The sequence below is a fragment of the Pogoniulus pusillus genome, chromosome 3 (genome assembly GCF_015220805.1).
Source record: "Pogoniulus pusillus isolate bPogPus1 chromosome 3, bPogPus1.pri, whole genome shotgun sequence".
NCBI lineage: Eukaryota > Metazoa > Chordata > Aves > Piciformes > Lybiidae > Pogoniulus > Pogoniulus pusillus.
In genome coordinates this window covers 38,739,024-38,752,325 of record NC_087266.1, presented here as the reverse complement: position 1 = coordinate 38,752,325, position 13,302 = coordinate 38,739,024, and positions in this window count along the sequence as shown.

Here is a 13,302-nt window from a genome sequence, read left to right as displayed (position 1 = left end):
AGGCTAGATGTTAGGAGGAAGTTCTTCACAAAGAGAGTGATTTGCTATTGGAATGGGCTGCCCAGGGAGGTGGTTCAAGAAAAGCCTGGCTGAGGCACTTAGTGCCATGGTCTAGTTGACTGGATAGGGCTGGGTGATAGAATCAAGCAAGTTGGAAGAGACCCCCAAGATCATCCAGTTGTGCTAGTTTGAAGCAAGCTAGAATGTTTTGGTGAAAAGAACTAGATAATGGGCTGTGAAAAGGAAAACAATGGTGATGTCAACTTCTCTCATAGTCCTGCTGAGAAGTATGGGAACAAGAAGTAAACATTAGATAACATTCTCCATTTTGTTCTCACTCTGCTTTTGCCTTCAGACTGAGCCACATCTCCTCAACCTCACTGCCACTAACCTTCCTTCTTAACCTCTTGGCTGCACCTCTATTCTTTTCTCAGGATTGGGGTAAGGTTGAGAGGGGCCAGGGGAGGTGCTGGGGTGGTTGAGAGCCCCTCCTGGGGACTCAGGTTTCTGGGAGGGGAGTTGTGCTTCTGTATTACTTTTTCTTTGTATATAACTGTATATATTGTAAATAGCTGCTTGTATATTGTGCTGCTGTAAAACAAATAGCTTCATTTATATTCCTGGAGCCCTTCTGAGTTAGCTGGGGCAAATACAAAGTGTGGGGGGGTGGGTTAATGCCCAAACCATCACACCAGTCCAACCTATAATTCTACCTGTATTAGGAATTCATTCCACTAGTTACAAACATTCTACAATAACAATATTTTATTCTTTCTCAGTAGAATCCTAAGGTATTCCAAAGTACAAGTGTGTCACACTGTGAAGAACCCCATAGAACCTGGTTGCTTCACTTACATATATCTTCCTAGAAAATACACAAATACCACTTCAAGAAACTTTGTAATTATACAATTTGCAACTAAAACACTTTATGACAGCTTTTCTAACAAAATCAAATAAGAAAATTATAGAAGATGAATATGAGAATCACTACCTCTTGTTCTTGTGGAGACTTCAACTTTCCACATGTCTGCAGCAAATACAGTACAGCAGCCCTGGATTTTCCTGGAGCGTGCAGAGAATAACCATCGCTGCTTCATTCTCTCGTTGCTCACATTCTCCACCACTTTTTGCTGCCATGAATCTGACAAATGCAATGACACACTTTGGATGGAAACAAGAGCTCTTTATTCCAGGTCCGTGCAATTGTAAGACCTGTGCAGGAGAAAGGACCAAGAGCAAAAGACCAAAAAGCCCCCTGTCATCCTTGTGTGACTGTTTCGGTGTTCTCCACCCCCCACACTTTAGAAATCACCCAGACTAGACTCAGTCAACTTTGGAAATACGAATGAAGCTATTTATTTACAGCTAGCACAATATACAAGCAGATATTTACAGTATATACAGTTATAGACAGAAATATACAAGGTAAAAGGTAATACAGAAACACAACTCCCCTCCCAGAAACCTGAGTGCCCAGGAGGGGCTCCCAACCACCCCTGCACCTTCCCCCTAACCCTCTCAACCTTACCCCAGTCCCAAGGAAGAATTGAGGCTTGGCCAGAGGTTAAGAAGCAAAGTGGGTTAGGCCAAATAGAAGGTGAAGTTAGGGAGTAAGATGTTGCTCAGCCAGCAGCCCAAGCAAGAGCGAGAGAAAATGGTGAGTGTTACCTAATGTTTTCATTTCTTCTTCTCAAACTCCTTAGAGAGACTCTGAGGGAAATAGACATCACCATTGTTTTCCTTTCACAGCCTGTGATCTAGTTCTTCTCACCAAAACATTCCAGCTAGCTTCAAACAAGTACACCTCGTGGTGACTCCTTTTATCCCATCATAGAAGCAATGGATTAACATAATTTAGGCGAGTACAGCTCAGTCTTTAACATACATCAACTCTTGTTTATCCCTTGGACCTGGTGTCCCACTACGTTTCCTTCCCCATGGGAGGCATCCTGAAGCTGGAGGAATGAAGGTCAAGTGGTTATACACTACTCTTTTCATTTCAGTAGATTCCCACAGATAACTTCCTGATACAACTGGTGAGGGAGCCAATCAGGGAAGGTGCCATCCTGGTCTCTCTAAGGAAGAACTTGTAAGGGAAGAAAAGGCTGGAGACCACTGAGGGCTCACCAATCACAAGACAATTGAGTTCTCTGTCCTTGGGGAAAGAAGCAGAGGGGTTTGTAAAACTGGCACTTTGAACTTTTGGAGGGCAAATTTCAGCCTGTTCAGAAGACTGATTGACAAAGTCTTTTAGGAGGCCATCTTGAAGGATACAGGAGTCCAAGAAGTCTGGACATACTTCAAGAGAGAAGTCTTAAAGGCATAGGTGTAGGCTCTCTCTGTGTGCCAAAAAACTGGTCTTCAGGAAAGGCGTTTAATATGAGTGAACAGGGACCTTTGGCTGGACCTCAAGAACAAAAGGAGAGTCTATGGCCTTTGGAAGAGGGGGTTGACCTCTCATGTGAACTATAAAGATGTAGTGAAGCTATGCAGGGAGAAAATGAGGAGAGCAAAAACACAACTAGAGTTCAACCTAGCTGCAGCTGTGAAGGATATAAAAATGTTTCTATAAATTCATTAACCAAAAGAGAACTATGGGAAATCTCCATCCTTTATTGGATGCACAGGGAAACACTGTTACTAAGGATGAGGAGAAGGCTGAGATGCGCACTGCCTACTTTGCCTCAGCCTTTAGCACTGGATCCAGCAGTTCCTAGATAGCCTCATGAACTAGAAGCCAGGGAGGGGAAATCAAAACGAGGTTATCACAACAAATGAGGAAGTGGTCAGTGATCTGCTATGCCACTCAGCCACACGAGTCTTTGACACTGTTCACCACAGAGTACTCATGGATAAACTGGATGTTCGTGGCTTGGATGAGCACAGGCTCTGTTGAATAAAGCACTGGCTGGACAAAAGGGCCCAAAGGGTGGTGGCCAATGGAGTCAAATCCAGCTGGTGGCTTCTCATAAGTAGTGACCCCCAGGGATCAGTGCTGGGACCACTTCTTGAAAAGGACATAGAGTGTATCATCAGTAAGTTTGCAGATGACAGCAAGTTAGGTGGGATTATAGATCTGCATGAGATCAGGGAGGCTCTACAGAGGGACTTGGATAGATTGGATTGATGAGCCAATGTCAATGGCATGCGCTTCAGTAACACCAAATGCCAGGTCCTGCACTTGGGCCACAACAACCTCAAGCAACACTACAGGCTTGGGAAAGCATGGCTGGAAAGCTACCTAGCAGAAAGGGATCTGAGGGTTCTGACAAGCAACTGAGTATGAGTAAGCAGTGTGCCCAGGTGGCCAGGAATGCCAGTGGTATCCTGGCTCTAATCAGAAATTCTGAGTCCAGCAGGAGTAGGGAATGTGATTGCCCCCTTGTATTTGGCTCCAGTGAGGCCACATCTTGAGTGCTATGTTCAGTTTTGGGCACCTCAATACAAGAGGGATGTTGAGGTGCTGGAGTGAGTGCAGAGGGGGGCAACAAAGTTGGTGAAGGGCCTGGAGAATAAATCTTACGAAGAGCAACTGAGTGACCTGGAGCTGTTTAGTTTGAAAAAGCGGAGACTGAAGGGAAACCTAATCACTGGCTATAGCTACCCAAAAGGATGTTGTGGAGAAACTGGTGCTGGTCCCATCTCACAGGTGATTAGTGATAAGACAAGGGTGAATGGCCTCAAGCTGTGACTGGGTAGGTTTAGATTGGACATAAGGAATTTTTTTTCCATGGAAAGAATGATTAGGCACTGGAATGGGCTGCCCAGGCAGGTGGCTGGGTCACCAACCCTGGATGTGTTTAAAGGTCATTTGGATGTGGTGCTTGGGAACATGGTTTAAGGGTGGACCTTATACAGTGAGGATATCAGTTGGACTTGGTGATCCTGAGGGTCTTTTCCAATGGGAATGTTTCTGTGATTCTGTTTCTTACAAAAAAAAGGAAGATTGTATTTTGAATGTTTTTGGTATTTTTTCATCTGAGAGAGTGAAACAGAGTAGGACACAGAAAACTCTCTGTATGATTTACACCAATGCAGGCTGGTTAAACAATTTAATTTCCTCTGCTAGAAGAAAACAAAACCAAAACAACAGTGAAGACTATTTGTCCTTATTGTAATTAATACCTTTTACTGGCATAAATACCTCTACACAAATATTGTGACTTAAGCCCAGCCAGCAGCTGAGCCCATGATGCCACTTAACACAACTGCCCACTGGTATAGGAAGGAGAAACTGGAAGCAACACACAAGACCCCACAGGCTGAGATAAGGAGAATTTAACAGAACACTACACAGAATGAAGGAATAATAGTAACAATAATAACCCCACTGTAATTGCCTTCCACAGCTCTCCTCTTATATATAGCGGGGGAGACTGCTGTAAGGCATTGAATAGACAGTAGCATTACCTACCCTGGGTGTGGCCTTACCCAACTTCTTGTAAAGAAAGTTGACCATGGCCTAGGCTAGCCTAAGACAATAAACTTGACAAATACAGATGTACAAATTCTTGCACAAGAGTCAAATATCTCTACAACAAATGAAGTTGTGCTAGTTTGAAGCAAGCTAGAATGTTTTGGTAAAAGAGCTAGATAATGGGCAGTGAAATGAAAAACAATTGTGTCTCCTTCTCTCACAGTCAGGCTGAGAACTCTGGGAAGAAGAAGTAAAACATTCTCCATTTTGTCTTTCATTCTGCCTTTGCCTTCAGACCTAGTCACATCTCATTAACCTTGCTCCCACTAACCTCGCTCCCTAACCTCTTGGCTGCAACTCACTTCTTCCTTGGGACTGGGGTAAGGTTGAGAGGGCAAGGGGAGGTGTTGGGGTGGTTTGAGAGCCCCTCCTGGGGACTCAGGTTTCTGGGAAGGGAGTTGTGCTTCTGTATTGTTTATCCTTTGTATATTTCTGTTTATAATTGTATATATTGTAAATAGCTGCTTGTATATTTGCTGTTGTAAAATAAATAGCTTCATTTATATTCCCAGAGGCCATCTGAGTTAGCTGGGGCAAATTCAAAAGTGTGGGGGGGGCGGGTTAATGCCCAAACCATCACAGAAGTAATTTTGCTTCTCTACTACAAAGAAAGGATATCCAAGCATACAGGAAAAACTACAAAATTCCTTTAGGTCATATAAGGAACCTGGATCTTTTTCCTTGATCATGCCTTCTCTTTTTTAGAGCAAATCAGGTGTCCAAGCATTGGCTCCTCTACCTACATGGACATAAAGGGTATGATAAATCATCGCAGTTCTAGCATGTCGTGGTTTCAGACAGTGTGCTTTCATGAACAAACTCCCACCCACTGATGGGAGGGAAAGGAACACAAAAAGCCTTAGGTTAAGTAGATTAATAAAATTATACAATGTATGACCAACTTAGCCTGTTTACAGAAAGGCACAGCAAAAGCAGAAGCAGGGCAGAAGCCAGCATAAACAAATGCCCACCCCAAACACCCCAAGAGAGCAGCAAGATCTTAGAGGGCTTTTCCAACTGAAACAATTCTATGACAACACAATACTACTACACCATGAGCTTCCAGTTCCACCAAGTACTTAAGCTCATCAAGAGTGAGCAGAAAGAAGCAGCTAAACATAGAGGAGCTCAGCCTAACTAAGGAGGCCCAGCCAGCACCCATGGGTGATGTTACGATCATCAAGCCTCTATCCTAGCTAACTGGGGGGCCACCAGGCCCCCCAGCCTTTGTGCCACTCCCATTCACCCAGTGTGCACCAGGGGGGACTCACCAGTGATGACAGGAGTGGCTTCTGCCCAGTTGGGCACAGCTTGGGGCTTCTGTTTCCTGGGGCCAATAATAAAGAGGAGTGGGCAGGGAGGGCAAAGTGGTCACACCTGGGGTGGGAGGAGACTCAAACAGGACCCAGGTGCTCTGGGTTTGGGGGAATAAAGGGAAAATGAAAGCTGCACTGTTAAAAAAGAAAGAAAAAAAAAAAAAGTGATCCTGCTCTGGCAGGGGGGCTGGACAGGATCATCTTTCAAGGTCCTTTCCGGACCATAGTATCCTGTGATTCTGTGAAAATATGGCAACCTGAATATTCATTTTTTACTGTTTTCTTTCTCTCTGAAGTGAGAAATATTTTTGAAATTACATGCAATACCTTTATCTCTCATTGTCATTGCTACGGAAGGTAGGCAAAGGTATTAATGCACAATGTTAAGTTGTTCATTCTTTATTCCAGTGCTATCAATGAGAAAGTAGATTCTATTTGAATCTGTTGTTCATTGTACTAATATTTCTGTCTCCAGGAAATGCTCCTGGAGTAATCTGGTTGAATTATGTTAAGGTTCAAAGTATTGTCAAGTTTTATTTTATTCAGCTGGATCTCAGAATATTGCAGAACTATTCTTAATAGTGCTAATCAAATAACTTCTCTATTACTATTTGAAAAATGATAAAACAAAACAAACTAAACCAAACAAACTAAAAAAAATCTCCACAGGTTGTACTTGTTTCTCGTTGACAGTCACAGCTGCAGCGGGACCTTGACTGCCTGGACAGATGGGCAGAGTCCAATGGGATGGGGTTCAATAGCTCCAAGTGCAGGGTGCTGCACTTTGGCCACAATAACCCCATGCAGAGATACAGGCTGGGGTCAGAGTGGCTGGAGAGCAGCCAGACAGAGAGGGATCTGGGGGTGCTGATTGATACCCACCTGAACATGAGCCAGCAGTGTGCCCAGGTGGCCAAGAGAGCCAATGGCATCCTGGCCTGCATCAGGAATGGTGTGGTCAGCAGGAGCAGGGAGGTCATTCTGTCCCTGTACTCTGCACTGGTTAGACCACACCTTGAGTACTGTGTTCAGTTCTGGGCCCCCCAGTTTAGGAGGGACATTGAGATGCTTGAGCGTGTCCAGAGAAGGGCGACGAGGCTGGTGAGAGGCCTTGAGCACAGCCCTATGAGGAGAGGCTGAGGGAGCTGGGGTTGTTTAGCCTGGAGAAGAGGAGGCTCAGGGGTGACCTTATTGTTGTCTCCAACTACCTGAGGGGTGGTTGTGGCCAGGAGGAGGTTGCTCTCTTCTCTCAGGTGGCCAGCGCCAGAACAAGAGGACACAGTCTCAGGCTGCGCCAGGGGAGATTTAGGCTTGAGGTGAGGAGAAAGTTCTTCACTGAGAGAGTCATTGGACACTGGAATGGGCTGCCCGGGGAGGTGGTGGAGTCGCCGTCCCTGGAGCTGTTCAAGGCAAGATTGGACGTGGCACTTGGTGCCATGGTCTAGCCTTGAGCTCTGTGGTAAAGGATTGGACTTGATGATCTGTGAGGTCTCTTCCAATCCTAATAATACTGTGATACTGTGATTTATGACTTTTCTTTGCAGAATCATGAGTATACTATTTGGAGGAATGGAGCAAAGCTGGAGGTGGGAAAATTCAGAGTGGATGTGAGGAGGAAGTTCTTGAGCATGAGAGTGGTGAGAGCCTGGAATGAGCTGCCCAGGGAGGTGGTTGAGGTCTCATCCCTGGAGGTGTTTAAGGCCAGGCTGGATGAGGATCTGGGCAGCCTGATCTAGAGTAGAGTGTCCTTGTGTGTGGCAGGGGGGTTGGAACTAGATGATGCTTGTGGTCTCTTCCAACCCTGTCTGATTCTATGATTCTATGAAAAAAGAAAGTGTCGTCACTTGCAAATACACATTTATTAGAACTAGTGAACAATAAATCTGCTTTTAAATATAACTAGTCCATTTCATTTTCCAAGTCAACTAAGTGTGGATGCATTTTTTGACATTGACAAAACAGATATCTAGTAAGAATGCACATCTGTAATTTCACTAAGTACAGCTGAAATAATTTAGGAATGAAAAATGCTTTAACTTGAAATGTGTAGACTTCTAGACAGATTTTCAGTGAGAAATAATGGCAAAAAATGGTCCTTTCTTTGTCTACAGAAATTGCCTCTTGATAAGAGAAATATCTGTGCACATGACAGGAGAGGGGAGATGAAGGTCAAGAGGTTAATTCTACTTACTGCAACATGAGTTTGGCGACTGATTTGTAGCTATGTTATCTGCACAGCCCTCACTCAATAGGCAAGGCTTACAGAGAAAGAAAAACAAATTCTTCCTAATGGTAGTTCAAACCACTACGATTTACAAAAGGAAAGGAAGGTTTGCTCCCATTGAGCAAAGGGAGTTGCCGTATTTTCATCTTATTCTTTGCTGTCTTTACGTTCAGAGGACAGGAGAGTGTTTGAAATCAGTTTTCCAGAGGAATGAAAGGAGAAATAATGTTGGGGATGGTGAGCTTTTATCCTTTAATACGCAAAACTTCCACAGAAAACTAGCACCCAAAGCCATGAACACACAAAATGAAAAGCAGCACAAACCACTTACAAAGTGTAGAAATAACAAGTGTCTAACTATAAGCACCATTAACCTAAAAAAAAAAAGACAAAAGAGTGTGCATGGCCCATTAAATGTACTGTAATCTATTCGGTGGGTTTAATGTAAGGGTCATTATGAATTTAGTGCTTATTAATGATTTATAATACAATGGCATCTAGAAGTCATTCCTAGGGTAGACACACCGATGTGGTATGTCGCTTCTGCATACTGATTAAGTGAAAGGCTCAACTGAGGGAATAGTTTGCTAACTAACCTAAAGAATCTAGAATGCTCTCTTGGTAATTTTGCAACAGATAGCTGTCAGACGGCTCTTTTCCAGTTACAAATCAAGTGGGTGTATAAAAACCCCATGCGGATTTCTTTAATTCTTCATCATCTTCCTATGACTTGGGAAATGCCCAAGATAATATTCAAATATTCCACATAATGGGTTGAATGTAAGATTCAGCTCATATGCCTATTACTGTAGTATATGGAACATTACTTTTCTCATACTTTACACAAATTTTAGATTAACAAAGTGTAGCAGCACTACTGCTGAGATGTTCAGAAGATCCAGAAAGGTTATCTGTGCATGTACATGTTTCACACTGCACTTGGAAAACATTTAAAGAGAGAAGGTTGGGTAGACCTCCCACCATCAGAATTGATAGCCTCATTTCAATATGACTGGGACAAATGCATCCCCAGTGCTACAGACTGGGGACAGAGTGGCTGGAGAGCAGCAAGGAAGAAAGGGACCTGGGGGTACTGATATGTAGTAGACTGAAGATGAGCCAGCAGTGTGCCCAGGCGGCCAAGAGATCAAATGGCATCTTGGCCTGTATCAGGAACAGTGTGGCCAGTAGGACAAGGGAGGTTATTTTTCCTCTGTACTCAGCACTGGTCAGGCCACACCTTGAGTACTGTGTTCAGTTCTGGGCTCCTCAATTCAAGAGACATGTTGAGGTGCTGGAATGTATCCAGAGAAGGGTGACAAAGCTGGTGAGGGGCCTGGAACACAAACCCTATGAGGAGAGGCTGAGGGAGCTGGGGGTGTTCAGCTTGGAGGAGGCTCAGGGGTAACCTCATTGCTGTCTACAACTACCTGAAGGGACATTGTAGCCAGATTGAGGGTGGCCTCTTCTCCTAGGCAACCAGCAATAGAACAAGGGGACACAGTCTCAAGTTCTGCTGGGGAAATTTAGGCTGGATGTTAGGAGGAAGTTCTTCACAGAGAGAGTGATTTGCCATTGGAATGGGCTGCCCAGGGAGGTGGTGGAATCGCTGTCCCTGGAGGTGTTCAAGCAAAGCCTGGCTGAGGCTCTTAGTGCCATGGTCTAGTTGATTAGCTAGGGCTGGGTGCTAGTTTGGACTGGATGATCTTGAAGGTCTCTTCCAACCTGGCTAATTCCATGATTCTGCAATTCTATAATTTTGTTTTATCCATCTCCCTGATATATTTAGTGCCATACCAGCCTACACAGCACTGAATTCTGTAACAAAAGGTCAGCTGAAAACTAAATTACAAAATACATTTCACCTAGTATTTTGCTAATCAAATGCCACCTGGCCAGCGTCAATGTAATTTAAAGGACAATGCAGAACACCTTTTCACTCTGCTCCTGAGAATATTCACATCGGATTTAATTGGAAAGAAGGATACATCACAAAATTTTCTGCAGAAAGAGTTAAAGGCTCCCAGCAGGTCAGTAAAAACGTCATTGGTATTAGTGACAACGACAGATGAAAGGCCTTTGGGCACATGCTCATGTGTGATCAAACACCATTTTTGTCTGACTGGTACTAGATCAACAAAATGTCTGCCAACTGTGGAATATTTCTTTTTGTTTTCACTGTGTATTTTTCAGTGTGATACATCTTGAGAAATGGCAAGGATGCCCCTCTAATATTTTTGTGTGTGTGTAATTAGCCAGATCTCTGCTGCAAAGTGGATAATAGCAGCTACTGGTTGTTGTTTAACTTCTGCTTAGTTTTGCTGTGAAAAGATAACTGTATCCCCACCTCCATCTCAGATATTTTCAAGTGGTAAAGAGTTTGCAGTAAGTTTATTTATAAAAAGGAATGCTTTTCTTTAAAAACAACAATAAAAGTGTTTAGTGAATATTATGACATTTTCTTCTCATTCAGTACTCTGAAAACAAGTATTCCAGAAACACAGCCATGGGTTTCTTCTTTATTATTTGACTTGAAATTGGAATAACTATTTTTTTAGCTTATCAGTAAGCTTATCTTATCCATATTCAAATGTGTTTCTGACCAGTCACTAAATATATGGCCATTTGTTTCATTGCACCAGAATAAGGAGCACAGTGCGGGGATTTTTTTTGACTGACAAAACCTCAAGCTGGCTTGAAGATGCACATAAAATATCACAATACAAACTTACCAATTAGAAGTACTCCTTTTTTTTTGTAGGTGGCTACCAGTTTAGGTAACTGTGATGGTTTGGGTGTTCCCTGCCCCTCCACACTTTAGAAATCACCCAGACTAGACACAGCTGGCTCTGGAAATATGAATGAAGCTATTATTTACAGCTAGCACAATCTACAAGCAGCTATTTACAGTATATACAGTTATAGACAGAAATATGCAAGGTAAAAGTAATACAGAAACACAACTCCCCTCCCAGAAACCTGAGTCCGCAGGAGAGGCTCTCAACCACCCCTGCACCTTCCCCCTACCTCTCTCAGCCTTACCCCAGTCCCAAGGAAGAATGGAAATTTGGCCAGGGGGTTAGGAAGCAAAGTGGATTAGTCCAAAATGGAGGGTGAGGTTAGAGAGATGCAGCTCAGCCAGCAGCCCCAGTGAGAGTGATGCTGAGTGTCTTATCTATGTTCTGACTTATATTTTTATACATCTCAGTAAGCCTATGAGGAAAGTAGACATCACTCTTGTTTTCGTTTCACAGCCTATGATCTAATCCTTCTGACCAAAACATTCTAGCCTGCTTCAAACTAGCACAGTAACTAATTTTGACTCGTAAGGACTTTCTTGTTTAAAAGTAACTTGCAACAATCTAACTCATAAAGCTTCACAATTCCAGATCCCTTTAGTGTTTTCGTGTTTCCTTACCAATCTATTTAAGATGGGTACGGCAGGAGCATGAGGTAGCTACAGCTTTTGGCTAATTTCTTTCTCTCTTTTTCTTTCAGGTGGAAGTAATAAAAAACTTATTTCCTTTCCATTAGAACAGAAACTTAGGTCATTTTAATCCAGAGAAGACTGAGATTTACCAGCACAGCTTCTATGTAATTCAGTAAAATATGAGAATATTCAGTTCTTCCTATAGGGTCCTTACAAGGCTGTAGGGTTTGGTGGTTTGTTTTTTTTGTTTGTTTGTTTGTGGGTTGTTTTTTCATTTTGGGAGTTTTGCTTTGTTTCAGGTTTTGTTGCTGGTTTTTTGTTTAACTTGCTTAAGAGCTTTCAATGGTTTCATGGATTGAAATGAACATTGTAAAGTCTCTTTCAGGTACTTAAGAAGTCTCCTTAGTTTTTTTATCTCTGAAGTTTAGACCTCATTCTGATTGTCCATATCTTGTAAGTGATCTATCCAGATGCCACTCTTTTACAGAACATAACCCTCCACAGTTATGTACTTCACCACATGATTAGTCCACAAGGAGTTTAGTCATCAGTGTCCCAGAAAAACAACTTGTGCATTGTTTTAGTGACCTCAGTGATGAGTTATATCCTGTGAAAGAAATTTGCAGATCAAAGTCATATAATAAAGGCAATCACTAGATGAATCATAGAATCATAGAATCAACCAGGTTGGAAGACACCTCCAAGATCATCCAGTCCAACCTAGCACCCAGCCCTAGCCAGTCAACTACACCATGGCACTAAGTGCCTCAGCCAGGCTTTTCTTCAACACCTCCAGGGATGGTGCCTCCACCACCTCCCTGGGCAGCCCATTCCAATGGCAAATCACTCTCTCTGTGAAGAACTTCCTCCTAAAATATGTTTAAGAACAGGAAAGTAGGAAGGAATACAGAACTCTGCATATCACACTTCTCTTAAGTACTCAAGCTGATCATCAGATTTGTATTTCTTGGGTCATGGGGCATTTCTGAGGAAAAATGAGGAAGATTTATCAAAGCAGGAGTAAATACAAGTGTGTGCTAGTTTGAAGTAGGCTACAATATTTTGGTGAGAGAAAGCAGATAATTGGCTATGAAAGGAAAACATTGGTGATGTCTCCTTCCCTCACAGTCTCGCTGAGAGGTATGGGAACAAGAAAGTAAACATTAGATAACACTTTTCGCCATCTTCTCACTCTGCTTCTGGATTCAGACTGAGCTGCATCTCCCTAACCTCACTGCCACTAACCCTGCTCCTTAACCTCTTGGCTGAACCTCCATTCTTCCTAGGACTGGGGTAAGGTTGAGAGGGGCAGGGGGAAGGTGCAGGGGTGGTTGAGAGCCCCTCCTGGGGACTCAGGTTTGTGGGAGGGCAGTTGTATTTCTGTGTTACTTTTACCTTGTATATTTCTGTATATAACTGTATATACTGTAAATATCTGCTTGTATATTGTGCTAGCTGTAAATAATAAGCTTCATTTATATTCCCAGAGTCCGTCTGAGTTAGCTGGGGTACCTTCTAAAGTGTGGAGGGGCGGTTGATAGCCAAATGACCACAAAGTGAAATAAAGTAAAATAATCAAGGTACACAGAAATACTAAGTGACCATACAATCATAGAACCATATAACAGTTTGGGTTGGAAGGTCAGCTAATCTAAATCTCCTTCAATGAGCACAGGCATCTTCAACCAGATCAGGTTGCTCAGAACCCTATCCAACCAGACCTTAAATGTTCCAGGGATGTGACTTCTACCACCTCTATGAGCAACCTGTTCCATTGTTTCACCTCCCTTTTCATGTTTTCCTTATACATAGTCTGAGACAGTTCTATGGTGCCTATGGAAAGAGTTCTGAA